We start from the raw sequence: 13,713 nt of genomic DNA on the forward strand, positions 1-13,713 counted from the left end.
CCTACCTAGGCTGATTGTCAGGTGCTCTTGGATATTCTTTTTGAGCCCAGAGGAGTGGAGATTAGTCTTAGGAAAAGCCAGGGAAGAAGTGGAGCACCTCCATCAGCCCAACAACCCTATTCAACAAGCTCCTGATTTAGCAACACCTTCTTCTAAGCCTAGCTGGGACCCAATGATCCTCTGGGAAACAGTAAGCTTAACCAGGGTTGAAAGGGGGTGCCCCAAAACAAAAGAATTTGAATAAGGTCTATGAGGTCTGTCAAGAACCAACTGAGGATCCATCTAACTTCTTTGAAAGAATTTTTGCCACATTCTGACAATATACAGATGTAGACCCAGAGAATACAAAAATGGTGAATATGGTATTTATCAGGCAAAGTGCACCAGACATTTGGAAGAAGTTACAAAAATCTGAGGGGCATCTAGGCATGAGCCTAGCACAATTGGTTGAAATTGCCTTTAAAGTGCATACTAATAGAGAATAGGTACAGGAAAAGAAAGAAATTCAGAAATTCAAACAGCAAGCAACTTTCCTTGTGGCTACTCTGGCTCGGGGGCCTTTCAAACCAGGCCAACATAACTGTCTGAAGGGATAATTGCCCTGGGCATTGTAAAGGAGCCTTCCTTTGGTAGGTCGAAATCAGTGTGCTTATTGTAAAGAGGAGGGACATTGAAAGAGGGAATGTCCGAACCGGAAACCCAGCCAAAGCCCAGCCACCCCTAAGATGCTTCAATCTATCCAACCTGAGGATTCAGAGTGATTAGAACCAGGGGGATCCACCCACCTCCAAGCTTCGTCCGCCGAGCCCCTGGTTACATTGAAGTTGGGAAGTAACTTGGAGATTTTTTAGTTGATACAGGAGCAACCTATTCTGTCTTGAAGCACCTGAGAGGATTACATTCTCCCCAAACTACACAAGTAATCGAGGTAACAGGAAAGCCTTCTACAAGACCGTTTTTATAGCCTATGGAGTCCCAGATAGGAGAAACCTCCCTGACTTATTGCTTCCCATACGTGCCAGAATCTCCTATTCCACTGTTTGTATGAGACCTGTTATGCTCAGATCAGTTTTTCAGAAGGAAAACAGCCTACAGGTCCTACCTAAAAATGGATAGAGGCTCCAGGCCTTCCTGTTAGCTTTATCCCCTAGCTCCATGAATCCCTCCCCTGAAATACCAGAAGAAATTATAAATGCTGTCAACTCACTAGCCTGGGCTAACGGGGAGCCAAGCCAAGCTTGAAATTCTGATCCAGCCCAGGTAAAGCTTAAACCTGGAGTCACACCCCTTGTCTTAAACAATATCTTTTGAGGTTAGAAACTAAGCTTAGGCTACAACCTCAAATTAAAGGTCTTCTACAAGCAAGGCTTATCCACCAGTGTAAATCAGCATTCAACACTCCAGTGCTCCCAGTAAAGAAGACAAAAACAGGAAAATATTGGTTTGTGCAGGACTTACATGTAGTCAGTCAGGTAACTGAATTCCTGCATCCTGTGCTCCCAAATCCTTATACCCTCCTACCCTCCCTGCCTGCAGACTATGTCTGGTTTACTGTCCTGGACCTGAAGGATGCCTTCTTCTGCATCCCTTTAGCCCCTGAATCACAGGAAATATTTGCCTTTGAATGGGAGGAACCCTATTTTGGGGGTGGGGGGCAACAATATTGCTGGACTGTTCTCCCTCAGGGTTCAAGAATAGTCCCACCATGTTCGGAGCAGCCCTGGCAAAGGAACTCTGTGGTCTGCAGATGGTTTGGGGTCTTCTTCTTCATTATGTAGATGACCTCCTTGTCACCAGTCCTACCAAAGAGGACTCAGATAAAAACACAATTCTAACTTTGAACTTTCTATTCCAGACCAGTTACCGAGTATCCACTGCCAAAGCTCAGATCTCACAACAAAAGGTAACTTACCTAGGTTTCCAGATTTCTCAAGATCAGTGAGCCCTGCTGCCAGAACGCAAACAAGCGATCCTCCAGATCTCCACCCCGACCACCCAGAGGCAACATCAAGGCTTTCTAGGTATGACTGACTTTTGCAGGATTTGGATCCTGAACTTTGGGTTAATAACAAAGCCTCTCTGCAAAGCCACCTGATGAAAGGACTCTGAACCCTTCTAATGGACAAACACCAACAAGCCTTCTTGAAAATCAAGGAAAAGCTAGACTGTGCCCTGGCACTCAGACTTCTGAACCTCAGAAAGCCCCTTAAACTGTACATACGTGAAATGGGGGAGTCACAGCAGAGGTCTTAACAGCTGGGTCCTCGGGAAAGATTGGTTGCTTATTTTTCTAAACTTCTAGGTCCAGTCCCTCAGGGATGGCTAGCCTGTCTTAGGGCGATAGAAGCAACTTGCCTCCTTTTAGCTGAAGCTGAAAAGTTTACCTTAGGTCAGCCTGTGACTGTGTGCCTCATGCAGTCCTCACCATACTGAAGCAGAAAGGTGGGATCTGGCTCACAGGAGGCTGAATGGCCTGCTGCTAAGCCCAGCTCCTGGACAATCCAGAGATCGTGCTCAAATTAACTTCTACCCTGAACGCAGCCAGTCTGTTACCAACAAACTCCACAGGTGAACTGGTCGTGACTGCCTCCAAACTACTGAAGAAGAAGTCTATTCCAGTTGGCTGGACTTGTCCAGCCAGTTCATTTCAAGTCCTTACTTAACCCTCTACACAGGCAGAAGTAGCTTCATAAGAAATAGAACCCAAAGAGCAGGCTATGCAGTGGTAACCCCAACCGATGTCCTCAAAGCCTGTCCTCTTCCACCTGGAACCTTGGCACAGAAAGCAGAGTTGATTGCTCTCACCCTCCAAATGACTGTCAGTAAAACAGCCAACGTTTACATAGATTCCAGGTATTCCTTCCAAGTCCTGCATGCTCACAGGGTCATTTGGAAAGAATGAGGCCTTTTAACCTCAGCCCTGAAAGACATTAAATATGCCACAGAAATTTTAGCCCTATTCGAAGCTGTGAAAATGCCCACACAAGTTTTGGTCATGCGTTGCCCCAGACATCAAAAGGGGGTTCCAGTGCTGTCTCAGGCAATGCTAAAGCTGACAAAGCTACTGCCAAGCAAACTGTGAGTTCAAAGGCTAGTAGACAGTTAACTTTGGTCCCTTCTCTACAACTTCCAGAAACAGCTCCAAACTACACTATTAGAGATCCCAAACAAGCAGCTGAATGGGGACAACAATAGATTCTCCTGGATGAAAGTGTACCCATGCAGGAAAGTTTATGATTGCAGGACACTTGATGGACACCCTTCTCTGAAAAGCACATTGTTATACCCATTATGGGCATGAAGCCCTTTACAATCTGGCCTCTAAACACATTATTGGAGAAAACCTTCATTAAACAATCCAGTTGGCAACCCATTCCTGGCAAATATGTGCCTGAAACAACCCCAAGACAACTGGGCCTCCTACTGCTGGAAATCCAATATCAAGGACAGAGTTCAGGAGAAGACTGGCAAGTTTTCTTGCCAAGAGACCCTCTTGTTGTTACTGTTAGGTGCCGTTGAGTCCAGTTCCAACTCATGGTGAACGTATGTACCACAGAATGAAACATTGCCTGGTCTTGTGACATCCTTGCAATTGTTGCTATGTTTGAGCCCATTTTTTGCAGCCACTGTGTTAATCCATCTTGTTGAGAGTCTTCCGCTTTTTCACTGATTCTCTACTTTACCAAGCATAATGTCCTTCTCCAGGGACTTGTCCCTCTTGATAACATGTCAAAAGTAAATGAGATGAGGTCTCACCATCCTTGCTTCTAAGGAGCATTCTGGCTGTACTTCTTCCAAGACAGATTTGTTCATTCTTCTGGCAGTCCGTGGTATATTCAATATTCTTTGCCAACACCATAATTCAAAAGTGTCAATTCTACTTCATTCTTCTTTTTTCATTGTCCAGCTTTTGCATGCATATGATGCAATGGAAAATACCATCACTTGGGTCAGGCTTACCTGAGTCCTCAAAGTGACATTTTAGCTTTTTAACACTTCAAAGAGGTCTTTTGCAGCAGATTTGCCCAGTGCAATACATCCTTTGATTTCTTGACTGCTGCTTCCATGGGCATTGTTTGTGGATCCAAATAAAATGAAATCTTTGACACCTTCAATATTTTCTCTGTTTATTGTGATGTTGATTATTGATCCAGTTGTAAGGATTTTTGTTTTCTTTTTGTTGAAATGTAATCCATACTGAAGACTTTGGTCTTTGATCTTCTTAAATAAGTGCTTCAAGTCCTCTTCACTTTCAGCAAGCAAGGTTGTGTTAGCTGCATATCTCAGGTTGTTAATAAGTCTTCCTCCAATTCTGGTGCTGCATTCTCCTTCATACAGTTCAGCTTCTCGGATTATTTGCTCAGCATACAGACTTAGTAAGTATGGTGAAAGGATACGACCCTGACGCACACCTTTCCTGACTTTTCATCCCACGGTATCTCCTTGTTCTTTTTGCAATGTTATCCGTAATTTGTTATCATCCACACAGCCGAATGCTTTTGCAGAGTCAATGAAATACAGGTAAACATCTTTTTGGTATTCTCTGCTTTCAGCCAGGATCCGTCTGACATCAGCAATGATACTCCTTGTTCCGTGTCCTCTTCTGAATTCAGCTTGAATTTCTGGCAGATCCCTGTCGATGTACTGCTGCAACAGCTTTTGAATGATCTTCAGCAAAATTTTAGAGCCCTTGGCAATTATAAATTTATGCTGGTGTTTGTTGACACCTTCTCTGACTGGGTAGCACTTTCCTTTGTAAAATAGTGAAAGCATCAGAAGTTACAAAATGGCTCCTTAATGAAATCATTCCCAGGTTCAGCCTGCCTGCAATGATCGGAAGTGACAACTGATCTCACTTTACCTCACAAATCACAAAAGAAGTCTAAACTTCTAGGAATCAACTAGAACTTACACTCGGCCTGAGGACCACAGTCAAGCAGAAAAGTTGAAAAGATGAACCACATGTTGAAAAACCAAATTGCCAAAAATCTATCAAGAAGCAAAGATAACCTGTCTTCAACCCTTGCCCTTAGCCCTCTTGTGGGTATAGGTCGCCCCAGAAGTGGACTCAAATTGAGTCCTTTTGAAGTTATGTATGGAAAACCATTTGTTTAAAATAACTTGCCTTTAACCAGTACTCAGGTTTCTGTCACAGGGGAGCTCGCTCTCCAGAAATATTTATTGTCTGTGTCTAGTGTCCTACCTTCTAGTCACAGGTATGCTCTCAGCCATCTGCAGTAACCTGTTGATGCCCTGCTTCACCCATTCCAGCCTGGTGACAAAGTTCTGCTGAACACCTGAGGAGCAGAGCCCCTTGAACCCTGGTGGACTGGACCATACACTGTTCTTTTAACCACCCATTTGGCAACTAAACTTGAAAACATCAAAGTTTGGGTGCATCATATATGCCTCAAACCTTCGCCAGCCCCAGAAGATCCTCTGCAACAAGAATAACCTCAATAAAACAACTGGACCTATGAGCCTGTGCAGGACTTAAAATATCTGTTTAAAAAGCAAAGCAAAGCTAATGCCTATCCCAGAGACCCTCCATCATGATTGTGCTGTTAATGTTTGAATTGCCTTTGCTATTTTGGTAATCATTCTGTTTTTCCTTCACTTTTTACAATAGCTCCAGATCATTCTGTGTTTTCCTATGTTTTGACACCATGATGAGCATCTTACGAACAGACTATTTTTTATCTAAAATTAATCCAATTCATAGCCACTGGAGGCAATCTCACTGACAGTTTTTTATGTCAGCCTCTGCCCACCACCACAGAAAGTCTCTGTGTCCCTTCAGCAGTTCCAACACCTGATGTTACACACCTAAAGAAGGTACCACTTCCTATATAATGACACTCTAGATAGCCCTGGATTAGAGATAAGAGCCAAGAAAGCAAGTGCTACCACTCCTTGCGTTAAAATTGAAAGCATATTTTATTTGATTATAGATTTGAACACTGTAGGCAATTTTAGTTGGAGTAATTACTCCACCTTCACAGAACGAATGAAACACCTGTGAAATCTAACTGGTCTTATTCACCTAGGAACTTATCTAGGTTGTGTCATCAATAACTATAGCATAACACAAAGCTGGAATAATTGGTTCAATGACACTGCCAACCTCTGGTTTATTCAGAGAGGAACAACTCAAAAGTCGCAAGCTATACTCGCATTTTTGTGAGGCCTGGGTATTCGTTTCTTTGTGGTAATCATACTAAATCCAGGAGTCAAACTTCCCTGTTACAAGAAGCTGCTTCCAAATGCTTCTTGCCCCAGCCATGATAGGTACTTACACCCTTGGAGTAGTATCCTTCCCCATGGTAATCACTTCCCCTTATAACCTCACTTTGCAAAAGAAACCACCTACTAACTCCTGGAGAAAAAAAAGAGAAACCCAATCCTCAAACGACTATGACAGAACTGGATGGAACTTATCTGGAATCAGGGGTAATCCCATAACTGAACCTAGCACTGGTTGGTTTATCATTTGAATGCTTACAATTTTCCCTGAGCTTACAGCTCTTCGAGACACTCTATTGAATTTATCAGGCACTATTCACATCCGTTTCCAAAACTGTCAGCCAACCTACAAAAGCCCAGCAAACTTCCTTAAATTCCCTGGTTGGGGTTGTCATGGAGAATCGCGTTGTTCTTGATTATATTTTAGCCAAAGAAGAGGGCATCTGCACTATAACCAACGCCTCCTGCTGTACCTGGAACACCAGCCATGAGGTAGAAGTCAATTTCTACAAATTAGAACATGTTGCCAGCTGGACGTGTCCCCTTTGCCCACCTACTGCTGAAGAAATTCCGTCTGATTGGTGGTCGTGGATAACTTCCCTGTTTCCCAGTTCCTCCTGGCTCTGGCCCCTTGTTACTCTGCTGATAATTCTATTACTAATCTGTCTGTTTCTGCCCTGCCTCTTAAACTGTCTTATAAGGTTCATTCAAAATTGTCTAGCAGCTCTGAACATCATGATGCTTCAGACGTCCAACTGCATTCCTCTTAACAAACCTCAGAGCCTACAAGCGTATGCTTCCACCCGTCACAAACTCAAACGTTTAAGAGGTCCAGGCCACCACCTACATAAAGATCTGTCTTCAAGATTGAAGACCCTGAAAACTAAAGGAGGGAATGTAACCAACAGGGTTAAACTGTTGCCCCTCCATTTATCACACCCAGAGTCTGTGGTCAACTAGTTCCTGATAAGGCATCCTGTGTAGCAGCCCAAGGCCACTTCTCTGTTTCCCCTCCATTCAGACTTGTGCAATAAGCCACAAAGCCGTCCTTAGATGAACTTCATGCATAACGCCCCCCAAAACACACCCCATAGCCGCCATGATACTGTGCTTGCACTGCACCCCCACATATGTTAATAAGTTCTTGGAATTGCCTGCCCATTCTCAGAAGCTTCATGAATTATGCATAACTTACCTATCCTGAACCTTATAACTACCTTGGAATCCCCAACCTAGGGGAGATTGATTTGAGACTTAGTCTCTCAGCTTCTTGCTGGAGCAGCTTGCAATAAAGTCTGCTTTGTCTTTCTCAAAGGCCTGATGTCTCTCAACTGACTTGAGGGGTTACACTGGACAGGACCCACCCTCATCGGGTTACACTCTTAAACACTGTTTTGTTGCATATCTCTTACAGTACATACCTTTAAATGTCAAAAGTGAACACATTCATTAGCAGCCCCCCCCACACACATAAAAAGCAAAACTATATTAAATTATGACCAACATCTATTAACTGAATTTAGTACAGTAAGTTACCTAGAAGGTCTTGCAAATTATTTTAAGCCTGTATACCATAAAACATAACAGTTGAAATAAAGTTTGTTTAAATATTCTAAGTTTTCATTCAACTTTTACTATTTTCCATATTTTCCTCAATCTAATTTTAGCCCTAAAAGATTTTATCAGACTGGCTCTGGAAATCTCAGAGTCTCTGCTCAACTAGCCAATTCATTAATATTGATGTAACCTTAAGTCTCTAGTTAGGGGTGGAAATATTTACCCAGGCCATTTCAGATGTGTCTAATTGTGATTTCTATCTTTCAGGTTCTTCAAGTTCTGTACAATAGAGAGAACTTGTCTGAAGTTCTTTTATGATTGAAATCCACCAAATTTCTGATAACTATAGTAAAACAGAAGCCCTGACGGTGCAGTGGTTAAGAGCTTGGGTGCTAACGAAGAGGTCAGCAGTTCGAATCCACCAGCTGCTTCTTGGAAACCCTATGGGGAAATTCTACGCTGTCGTATAGAGTCAGTATGCGTCAGAATCGACTTGACGGCAATAGGTTTGGGTTTTTTTTTTTTTTTTTTTATTAACTTTTATCAAGCTTCAAGTGAACGTTTACAAATCCAGTCAGTCTGTCACATACAAGTTTACATACATCTTACTCCGTACTCCCACCTGCTCTTCCCCTATTGAGTCAGCCCTTTCAGTCTCTCCTTTCGTGACAACTTTGCCAGCTTCCCTCTCTCTCTATCCTCCCATCCCCCCTCCAGGCAAGAGCTGCCAACACACTCTCAAGTGTCCACCTGATATAATTAGCTCACTCTTCATCAGCATCTCTCTCCCCCTAGCTGACCAGTCCCTTTCATGTCTGATGAGTTGTCTTTGGGGATGGTTCCTGTCCTGTGCCGACAGAAGGTCTGGGGAGCATGGCCACCGGGATTCCTCTAGTCTCAGTCAGACCATTAAGTATGGTCTTTTTATAAGAATTTGGGGTCTGCATCCCACTGATCTCCTGTTCCCTCAGGAGTTCTCTGTTGTGCTCCCTGTCAGGGCAGTCATCGATTGTGGCCGGACACCACCTAGTTCTTCTGGTCTCAGGGTGATGTAGGTCTCTGGTTCATGTGGCCCTTTCTGTCTCTTGGGCTCCTAGTTGTCGTGTGACCTTGGTGTTCTTCATTTTCCTTTGCTCCAGGTGAGTTGAGACCAATTGATGCATCTTTGATGGCCACTTGTTAGCCTTTAAGACCCCAGACGCCACATTTCAAAGTGGGATGCAGAATGTTTTCATAATAGAATTATTTTGCCAATTGACATAGAAGTCCCCTCAAACCATTTTCCCCAGACCCCCGCCCCTGCTCCGCTGACCTTTGAAGCATTCATTTTTTTCCAGAAACTTCTTTGCTTTTGGTCCAGTCCAATTGAGCTGACCTTTCATGTATTGAGTGTTGTCTTTCCCTTCACCCAAAGCAGTTCTTATCTACTGATTAATCAATAAAAAACCCTCTCCCTCCCTCCCTCCCTCCCTCCCTCCCCCCTTCGTAACCACAAAAGTATGTGTTCTTCTCAGTTTTTACTATTTCTCAAGATCTTATAATAGTGGTCTTATACAATATTTGTCCTTTTGCCTTTGACTCATTTCGCTCAGCATAATGCCTTCCAGGTTCCTCCATGTTATGAAATGTTTCAGAGATTCGTCACTGTTCTTTATCGATGCGTAGTGTTCCATTGTGTGAATATACCACAATTTATTTACCCATTCATCCGTTGATGGGCACCTTGGTTGCTTCCAGCTTTTTGCTATTGTAAACAGAGCTGCAATAAACATGGGTGTGCATATATCTGTTTGTGTGAAGGCTCTTGTATCTCTAGGGTATATTCCGAGGAGTGGGATTTCTGGGTTGTATGGTAGTTCTATTTCTAACTGTTTAAGATAATGCCAGATAGATTTCCAAAGTGGTTGTACCATTTTACATTCCCACCAGCAGTGAATAAGAGTTCCAATCTCTCCGCAGCCTCTCCAACATTTATTATTTTGTGTTTTTTGGATTAATGCCAGCCTTGTTGGTGTGAGATGGAATCTCATTGTAGTTTTAATTTGCATTTCTCTAATGGCTAATGATCAAGAGCATTTTCTCATGTATCTGTTGGCTGCCTGAATATCTTCTTTAGTGAAATGTGTGTTCATATCCTTTGCCCACTTCTTGATTGGGTTGTTTGTCTTTTTGTGGTTGAGTTTTGACAGAATCATGTAGATTTTAGAGATCAGGCGCTGGTCTGAGATGTCATAGCTGAAAATTCTTTCCCAGTCTGTAGGTGGTCTTTTTACTCTTTTGGTGAAGTCTTCAGATGAGCATAGATGTTTGATTTTTAGGAGCTCCCAGTTATCAGGTTTCTCTTCATCATTTTTGGTAATGTTTTGTATTCTGTTTATGCCTTGTATTAGGGCTCCTAGGGTTGTCCCTATTTTTTCTTCCATGATCTTTATCGTTTTAGTCTTTATGTTTAGGTCTTTGATCCACTTGGAGTTAGTTTTTATGCATGGTGTGAGGTATGGGTCCTGTTTCATTCTTTTGCAAATGGATATCCAGTTATGCCAGCACCATTTGTTAAAAAGACTATCTTTTCCCCAATTTACTGACACTGGTCCTTTGTCAAATATCAGCTGCTCATACGTGGATGGATTTATATCTGGGTTCTCAATTCTGTTCCATTGGTCTATGTGCCTGTTGTTGTACCAGTACCAGGCTGTTTTGACTACTGTGGCTGTATAATAGGTTCTGAAATCAGGTAGAGTGAGGCCTCCCACTTTCTTCTTCTTTTTCAGTAATGCTTTGCTTATCCGGGGCTTCTTTCTCTTCCATATGAAATTAGTGATTTGTTTCTCTATCCCCTTAAAATATGACATTGGAATTTGGATCGGAAGTGCGTTATATGCATAGATGGCTTTTGGTAGAATAGACATTTTTACTATGTTAAGTCTTCCTATCCATGAGCAAGGTATGTTTTTCCACTTAAGTATGTCCTTTTGAATTTCTTGTAGTAGAGCTTTGTAGTTTTCTTTGTATAGGTCTTTTACATCCTTGGTAAGATTTATTCCTAAGTATTTTATCTTCTTGGGGGCTACTGTGAATGGTATTGGTTTGGTTATTTCCTCTTCGGTGTTCTTTTTGTTGATGTAGAGGAATCCAAGTGATTTTTGTATGTTTATTTTATAACCTGAGACTCTGCCAAACTCTTCTATTAGTTTCAGTAGTTTTCTGGAGGATTCCTTAGGGTTTTCTGTGTATAAGATCATGTCATCTGCAAATAGTGATAACTTTACTTCCTCCTTGCCAATCCGGATACCTTTTATTTCTTTGTCTAGCCTAATTGCCCTGGCTAGGACTTCAAGCACGATGTTGAATAAGAGCAGTGATAAAGGGCATCCTTGTCTGGTTCCCGTTCTCAAGGGAAATGCTTTCAGGTTCTCTCCATTTAGAGTGATATTGGCTGTTGGCTTTGCATAGATGCCCTTTATTATGTTGAGGAATTTTCCTTCAATTCCTATTTTGGTAAGAGTTTTTATCATAAATGGGTGTTGGACTTTGTCAAATGCCTTTTCTGCATCAATTGATAAGATCATGTGGTTTTTGTCTTTTGTTTTTTTTATGTGATGGATTACATTAATGGTTTTTCTGATATTAAACCAGCCTTGCATACCTGGTATAAATCCCACTTGATCAGAGTGAATTATTTTTTTGATGTGTTGTTGGATTCTATTGGCTAGAATTTTGTTGAGGATTTTTGCATCTATGTTCATGAGGGATATAGGTCTGTAATTTTCTTTTTTTGTAATGTCTTTACCTGGTTTTGGTATCAGGGAGATGGTGGCTTCATAGAATGAGTTGGGTAGTATTCCGTCCTTTTCTATGCTTTGAAATACCTTCAGTAGTAGTGGTGTTAACTCTTTTCTGAAAGTTTGGTAGAACTCTGCAGTGAAGCCGTCTGGGCCAGGGCTTTTTTTGTTGGAAGTTTTTTGATTAGGGTTTGGGTTTTTTGATTGTTTGTATTTTTGTATAAGACAGCATTTTTCTTCTTCTCTTTTGTCTAGAAATGTCTTCACCTAGTTGGAAGTGGTCTTTCAAAATCTTTCTTGGACCTATATCACCTCAGAGGCTCAGGGCCAGGCAGGCCTGATCCTGACCCAACCTTCCTCTCTTTTGACTCATGGTGGAAGACAAGATTAAAAGTCTACTGCTGTGGAGTTGATTCCAACTCATAGCAACCCCATAGGGTTTCCAAGACTGTAAATCTCTAAGGAGGCAAACTGCCACATCTTTCTCCCATGGAGCAGCTAGTGGTTTCAAACCACTAACCTTTCAGTTTGCAGTCAATCAATTTAACCACTGTACTACCGGGGCTCCCTAGAAGACAAGATTACCGGGCTGTTGAGTCAATTCTGACTCACAGCGACCCTATAGGAGAGAGTAGAACTGCTTCATTGGGTTTCTAAGGAGCAGCTGGTGGATTCAAACTCCGAGCCTTTTGGTTAGCAGTCAAGCTCTTAACCACTGCACTACCACGGCTCCAGAAGACAAGATTACATCATTCTAATTCATTTACATATGTTTAAGTTGGACTAGGCATTTTGAAAGGCAAAAAAATAACTAATTTCTTTCCCTTTTACTATTCTTTTGGAAAGCAGTTTTGCTTTCTCTTTATCACAATCTTTTATCTACCCAGTGAATACCAAAGCTCTTTAATAGTTTTGTAAATGAATCCATTAGTTCTTGGTTAGCCTTCTTTTTTTTTTCTTCTAGGCTTCTCTTATGACTCCTTTTTCCCACTCTGGAACTACTAGCTTTGCTTTAAGACAAAATTGTCCTTTTTCCTTGAATAAAGCACATTTCATAATATCTAGTTTAAGTTACTTAGAAAGGTTTCGATTTTAAGATTGACATATTCTGTATCTCTTGCATGCTTTCTAAATCGTAAGACAGACACAAGACAGTTTTTCTTGGATGAGGAAAGAACAGTTTTTAAGACAGCCTTACAAAAAAAAGCAACTGTCAGTCAGCCATAGCCTCCAATCTGATGTAAGACAGAAACTTGGACACAACACTCTAGATCAGAAGCAAGCTCTCAGAACAAAATGAGACAGAAAGACCACATAAACTCATTGATATGGATTGAATTGTGCTCTCCAGATATGTATTTCAATTTGGCCAGGCCCTGATTTCCAGTATTGTGTGATTGCCCACCATTTTGTCATCGCATATGATTTTCCTATGTGTTATAAATCCTACCTCTATGATGTTAATGAGGCAGGATTAGAGGCAGTTATGTTAATGAGGCAGGACTCAATCTACAAGATTAGATTGTATCTCTAATCTAATCTAGTCAATCTCTTTTGAGATATAAAAGAGAGAAGTGAGCAGAGAGACAAGGGGACCTCATCCACCAAGAAAGCAGTGCTGGGAGCAAAGCACGTCCTTTGAACCTGAGGTTCCTGCTCTGAGATGCTCCTGGACCAAGGGAAGACTGATGATAAGGACATTCCTCTAGAGCCAACACAGAGAGAAAGCTGGCACCCTGAATTTGGAATTCTAGCCTACTGGACTGTGAGAGAATAAACCTCTTTGTTAAAGACATCCACTTGTGGTATTTCTGTTATAGCAGTACTAGATGACTGTCATGGATTGAATTGTGTCCCCCCAAAATATATGTCAACTTGGTCAGGCCATGATTCGTAGTATTGTGTGGTTGCCCTCCATTTTGTGATTGTAATTTTATGTTAAAGAGGATTCGGGAGGAATTGTAACACCACCCTTACCCAGGTCACATCCCTGATCCAATGTAAAGGGAGTTTTCCTGGGGTGTGTCTGCACCACCTTTTATCTCTCAAGAAATAAAAAGGAAAGGGAAGTGAGCAGAGAGTGGGGACTTCAAACTACCAAGAAAGCAGTGCCAGGAGCAGACCTGGGGTC

Source organism: Elephas maximus, chromosome 11 (assembly GCF_024166365.1).
Source record: "Elephas maximus indicus isolate mEleMax1 chromosome 11, mEleMax1 primary haplotype, whole genome shotgun sequence".
Classification (NCBI taxonomy): Eukaryota; Metazoa; Chordata; class Mammalia; order Proboscidea; family Elephantidae; genus Elephas; species Elephas maximus.